Below are 6,000 nucleotides of genomic sequence, written 5' to 3'. Positions count from 1 at the left end.
TTGGGCCTAACTCCCTAAACTTTTCTTTCCTCCCAAGAATCCCATCATATCAAACTACTTTTATTTCCTTTTTTCTTTTCTTTTTGTTTTCTCAGACATTAACCTTTTGTAATTTTCAGATTCTTGCCAAATGATCTCTTTACTGTTTCTTGTCCAAATCTGACAATTGAAAAACACAACACATTTCTGGCTGTCACCTGCAGAAAAATAGTCTTGAAATCTCAACATTTCTTGGTTCTTGCTTCTCTAGAGCCATCAACACTAATTTTTCTTTTTCTTTCTGGGTTTTTTAGATACAGGGTCTTGCTCTATTGCCCAGGTTGGACTGCAGTGGTGGGATCGCAGCTCACTGCAGGCTGGAATTCCTTGGTTCAAGACTTCTGCTGCCTCAGCTTGCCAAGCAGCTAGGACTACAGGTACACACCACCATACCTGGTTAGTTTTTAAAATTTTGGTAGGGATGAAGTCTCACTGTGTTGCCCGGGCTGAGATTAATTTTTTTAATATCAATTCCAATTGACTAATCAGAGTGTAAAGAAGTAAAGAAAATTTTGGTTATGTTAGATATATCAGCTAGAACTCATGACATTGGCTGTAATAACATTACCATATGTCCCAGCAATTCCACTCCTAGGTACCTATCCAAAGGAATTGAAAGCAGGGACTTGAACAGAGGTATTTACACACCAAGGTTCATAGCAGCATTATTCACAATAGCCAAAAGGTGAAAACGTGGAAACAACTCAAATGCCCATCAGACAGGATTACTAATGGATAAACAAACTGTGGTATATACATAAATGAAATATTATTGAGGTCTTAAAAAGGAGTAAAATTCTGATCCATGCTACAACATAGATGAACCCTGAAAACACCATGCTAAGTGAATAATTCAGAAACAGAACAAATATTGTATGATTCCACTTATATGGGGCACTTAAGTTAGGTAAACTCATAGAAATAGAAAGTAGAATAGAGGTTACCAGGAATTAGGGAAAGGGGAAAAGAAGGAGTTTCTGTTTAATGGGCACAAATTTCTTATTGGGAATAATGAAAAAGTTTGAGTAAGGATAACAGTGATGGTTATACAACATTGTGAGTGTATTTAATGCTCCTGAATTATACACTTATGTATGATTAAAATTATAAATATTATGCATGTTTTACTGCAAAGAAAGAAAAAAAAGCCTGCCTTCTAGTGAGAGTTCTGTATTCTTGGCTGCAGCTGTCTAGAATGGAGCCTGTCTCCCTAAGCTGGGACTGGGGAATCTTGGATAAAATACTACAGACTCTTGCCTTCTTACCAAATATTTATACCTCTTTCTTGAAGAGATGTTTCTTCTCTTGCTGTTTGCCCTGAGGATCATCTCCAGAGAGTCTGAGTCGTTTTTCTATAATTTTCATCAGTTTCACTGAGAAGTGAGTTAGCAGAGCTCTTTATGCAGTCATGCCAGAAGTTGATCCAGAAGACTATTATTTCAAATGTTAGTTATGTTACTCAATTTGGAGGACTGCTTATAACGTTTTGCACTGGTTGTAAAATTAAATTTTTAGGATTATAATGTTTTCTTGAGAAATGTGGCAACATTACTAAAAACCATGGCAACCTATCACCCTAACATAGGATTTTTAGTAACTTTATCACTGTACTGAGGTTTCCTTTTAAAAATTGAAACTTTGACATTTTTATGACATGATTTTAAGAGAAAGATAAGGCTCTATAGATTCCCCTCATATTCCTGAATTAATGAGTGAGTGAATGAATGAATGATTTTGTTTATGAACATGGTGGCCATTTGCTGCTGTGTGCTTTGGCAGTAAGACTCCCCCTGTACCTGCCTGTTGCTGAATTCTGCAATTCTTCACTCAAACCCAGTCTTAGTTCAAGCTGCTATAACAAATTACCACAGGCTGGGTGGCTCAACCAACAAACATTCCTTACAATTCTGGTGCCTGAGAAGTCCAAGATCACAGTGCAGACAGATTCGGTATTTGGTGAGGGCCTGCTTCCTGGCTTGCAAATACTGTCCTCCTGTGTCCTTACATGGTAGAAAAAGAGCGAGCTAGTTTTCTGGCCTCTTACAAGGGCACTAATCCTGCTCATGAAGGCTCTACCCTTATGAGTTAATTACCTCACAAAGGTCCCACCTCCAAATATCATCACATCAGGGGTTAGAATTCAACATACGAATTTCAACACATTGGGTGGTTCACTATAACAAATGCACTGTTTCGTTAAGATAATTTCCTCTATGCAGTCTATGGAAAGTAACTTTCCTCTCCAGTATTTTTGAGAGGAATGATAATTCAACCTTTCTATTAAGAATAGTGTGTGCAGTCAAAATATTATTTTCTCCAAGAGACAAAGACTTGTTATTTTACCACTATCCTAATAACTGGCCTATCCAATTACTGGAATAATTTTACATTTTAGAGAAGGTGAAAGAAATTAATATTCATGAGCATTTACTGTGTGGTAGGACTATTGCAAATATTATTTTATTTAACCCTTGCAGCAATATCTAGGAGTTAAGAACTTATTAGTATCACTGAGGATGAAGAATTAAGACTTAGAGGTTGGGTCTTTTCCAAGGTCATATAGCTAATTAAAAGTAGAGGTGCAAGGAAACAAGAGAACAGGAATAGGGCAGTCAAACAGCAGTAGGTTGGCCCTAGATGTCACAGGTGTGGGTTTCCAAAGGAAGGATAAATGTCTACAAGAAAAGCATCATTGATTCGTTGCTATTTTATCATCTACAGAACATTCCCGGTCAATCTTTAGAAGACAATTCTAAAGACACTTGAAAGGATTAACTTATAGTTTGTTCATGTTTACAGCTTAAGAACATATAACTGCCCTGTATTTTATAAATTCATGTCGGCTAAACATATTTAAATGTCATTGTGTTTTAGAGCACTTATTTCTGAAATTTAACTTTATTTCTGAATCAAGTTTCTCAGTAATACCTACCTTATGAGAACCACTGGGATATTTTATAAATAATACAGGTAAAACACTTTTTAGGTAAGTAGAGACTGGCAGTCCCAGAGTAGAGGCCTGGTTAACTTTTATGAGAAAGGCAGGCTGGGGTATGTTTGTGGAGTCGTGGTTGTGGGGGTAGAGAACCAGGCTAGCTTAGGGAAAGGGTACCACTTAGTAGAGCCGTAGAACCCAGATTAGGAGCTGTATTTAATGAGAATAGACACAGTAACCTGTGAGAGATATAGTCAAAACCAGTTATAAACTTTTGGAGAAAAAAAGAGAGGCAGCGAGGGAGAGGCAGGGGGCTCGAGCGATCCATTGCTTGGCGCTCGGCTTAGCCAGGCTGGGGGTCCTCCGAGTGGCTGATGAATCGGCGCTCGACTGGCCTCGGAGCTGCCTGCGGGGAAGTGAAGACTGGGGCTCGGACGCCTGCGGGTTAGGTAGGGACCGGGGTCAGACGCCCGTGGGGAGGTGGGGACCCCGCCAAGCCGCCGGAGCAGCGGTCGAGCTCTGGAGCCGTCTGCCGGGCAGGCAGTGGACGGACGGGCGTGGTGAGTTGTTGGTCACCAGCCGAACCCAGGCTGCAGGCCCACGCCCGTCGCCTCAGCTGCGTTTCCAGTCAGAAAGGGCAAGGTCTGAGTTTCGCTCGGCCACAGGCCGGACCCGGCTCCCGCGCGGGTGGGACCTGCTGGGCGTCCGGCCCGCCCCTAGAGTCGGCCGATTGGTGTTCGGTTCTTGTGTCTGCCTTCTGGTGTGTGGCGCACCCTGAGCCGCCCGGTTTCACAGCGGTGGGAGGAACCGGGAACCCGGGATTGAAGTGAGGCGCCCTAGCGCCCCGAGCTTGCGCCACTCTCGGGGCCCTAAGGCCTCTGCCTTGGATTTAGGATATTCCTTGGGGACTCCACAAAACTGTTTTCGGTTCTCAGCCTGACCCTTCCAGGCCGGATGGAACCTGGGGAGAGGGGGTGAGATCTGGGGCTCCGACAATTGTGTGGTCTTTTCCCTGGCCAAGCCTCGGAGTAATTTGTTCCTGTTAATTTTTCCTTCTTAGTCAAATTCTTTGCAGTTATTTGTGACGGTCGGTTATTCCCGTAAATGTTGATCCTGAATTCTTCTTTCACTCACAAAAATTTCTAGCAAATCATCTGAGTTTCTGTACTTTTAAAATAAGGAATATATTTCTGTGTAAAAATTGTAAGAAATAAGTAATAGACCTGAAATTTTATACAGTAAGTAAAGATTATAGAAGACAAAATGGTGAATGGTCATTAGTATAACTAGAGAAGGTGGAGATCGGCACCGCAAATTATGTAGTGTTAAAAATAAGTATTTTAACAGTGATTGTAGTAGAGCAGACACTTAAAAATAAAACTACTTGGAGGGCCGGGGCGGTGGCTCTTGCCAGTAACCCTAGCACTTTGGGAGGCGGAGGTGGGTGGATCACCTGAGGTCAGGAGTTCATGACCAGCCTGGCCATCAAGGTGAAACCCCATCTTAAAAAAAAAAAAAATAAAATAAAAAATAAAACTACTTGGAATGATATTGTTTATTGTGTTTGGCAATCTAATTTTGTGCCACATGCTGAGTGAAACTAAAACTTTAATAATAAATAATAGGAACTTAGAAAATCTGAATCTAAACCTAGAACTTTAACTTAAATAGCATTCGCTTACATCACAAACTCATACTGAACTGTAGCAAGGTCCCTTTTATGATCTGTTTTTTTTTTTTTTTTTTTTTTTTTTTTAAGATGTATTTACGTAATGAAAGTGCTAAATCCATCATCTTTTAGAGCCTTCATGGTTTTATTTACATAAATCCTGAACTAGAAAAAACTTTCACACTTTTAAACTGAACGTTGAAGATTGGTGATCAAATTTTAAGTTTCTGAGTTAACAGAAGTGTATTTTTATTTAACATTATTTTTATAAACAGGTTATTGTTTATGCATTTATTCCACAATAAATTATTATGGACCATTTGCTGTGTGCCAGGCACTGTTCTGGGTTATTGGAACACATTAGTGAGCAAAAAGTCCCTGCTTGCTCTAAAGGCAGAAACATGATAAACAACTAAGCATATACTACAGCGTTAGTTATCAATTCATGCTATGAAGAAAAATAATGCAGGATGAGAGGATGCACAGTTTTAGATAAGGGGGTGGTTTTTTTTCCCATAGGAGTGTATCAGAACTAAAATATTTACCTGATGTTTTATTCTGAACCAAAACAAGTTATATTCTTGTATGCTAGAACTAGAAATCAAATCAAAGATTATTTTGAAAATATTTGCTGTTTGTATAGGAGGTTTTTGTTAGTTTATGCAACACTTTTCTTCCCAAATGTTTTAAATTTGTAGTTTTATTGTCTATTTGTAACTGCTTTGGAAATAAAGAATTCAGGTATATAAATGTTAGCCTTAAGATTTTTGACTTAAATTCTAAGGTAGCAAAGCTGTACAAAAGTGGTCTGGTGAGTTTTATTTTAGAAAAAGTTTGTTTTGTTTGAACATAGTTTTCCTAAAACTAGAAAGGGAACATTTTATTTGTTACTTTTTGGGCAATATAAAAACATGATTAACATTTTCATTTATATTTTTTCAGATAATTGTTTTCAAGTTCTGAAATTGTTTACTTAAAGATGTTAAAGACTTTGCATATTTCAGAATGACTACTTCCTTCCCTATTATCCTAGGCTTCTATTTTTCGTATAGTCAAATCGTTTTAGACATTTATAGAACCATACTAATTTGTTTCATTTTTACTATTTGTTTTTGTTGGTAACTGATTAAGAGATAGAGAAAAATGAAGAGGACAGTTATGTTAAACAGATGGGAGGGGGAAGAACCCAATAACGAAAGCAGCAAAAAACTCCACAATATTCTGTATCAATAAGAACAGCAAGTACATATTCAGGTTTAGTTCTCTTACCAGTAGCATTTGTCAAGTGGTGTATGTGGAAACATTCTCCCTTCCCCACATCATTGCTACTTGTATCTCATCCCCCACATCAAGGAGG

At 38.8% G+C, this 6,000-nt stretch overlaps 1 protein-coding gene across 14 annotated transcripts in view; it reads left to right on the top strand.

Moving 5' to 3' along the window:
* The first annotated feature begins 389 nt into the window (after nucleotides 1-389).
* Nucleotides 390-6,000, top strand: part of HFM1 (helicase for meiosis 1) — a 122,148-nt gene continuing 116,537 nt past the window's right edge. For 5 of the 14 annotated variants that reach the window (XR_004259746.1, XM_032247861.1, XM_032247860.1 and 2 more), the window contains exon 1: nucleotides 3,132-3,423. The gene's annotated coding sequence lies outside the window, so the exon portion shown is untranslated. Of the gene's footprint in view, nucleotides 436-3,130; nucleotides 3,424-3,943; nucleotides 4,213-6,000 lie in introns of those variants that run through there. The other 9 variants (XM_032247862.1, XM_032247859.1, XM_032247854.1 and 6 more) reach the window with 6 other exon arrangements.

This window comes from Sapajus apella, unplaced genomic scaffold, assembly GCF_009761245.1.
Source record: "Sapajus apella isolate SASKATOON/1434 unplaced genomic scaffold, GSC_monkey_1.0 scaffold64, whole genome shotgun sequence".
Taxonomy (NCBI): domain Eukaryota; kingdom Metazoa; phylum Chordata; class Mammalia; order Primates; family Cebidae; genus Sapajus; species Sapajus apella.
The sequence above is the reverse complement of the archived record's forward strand: the minus strand, read 5'-3'. Positions and strand labels throughout refer to the sequence as shown.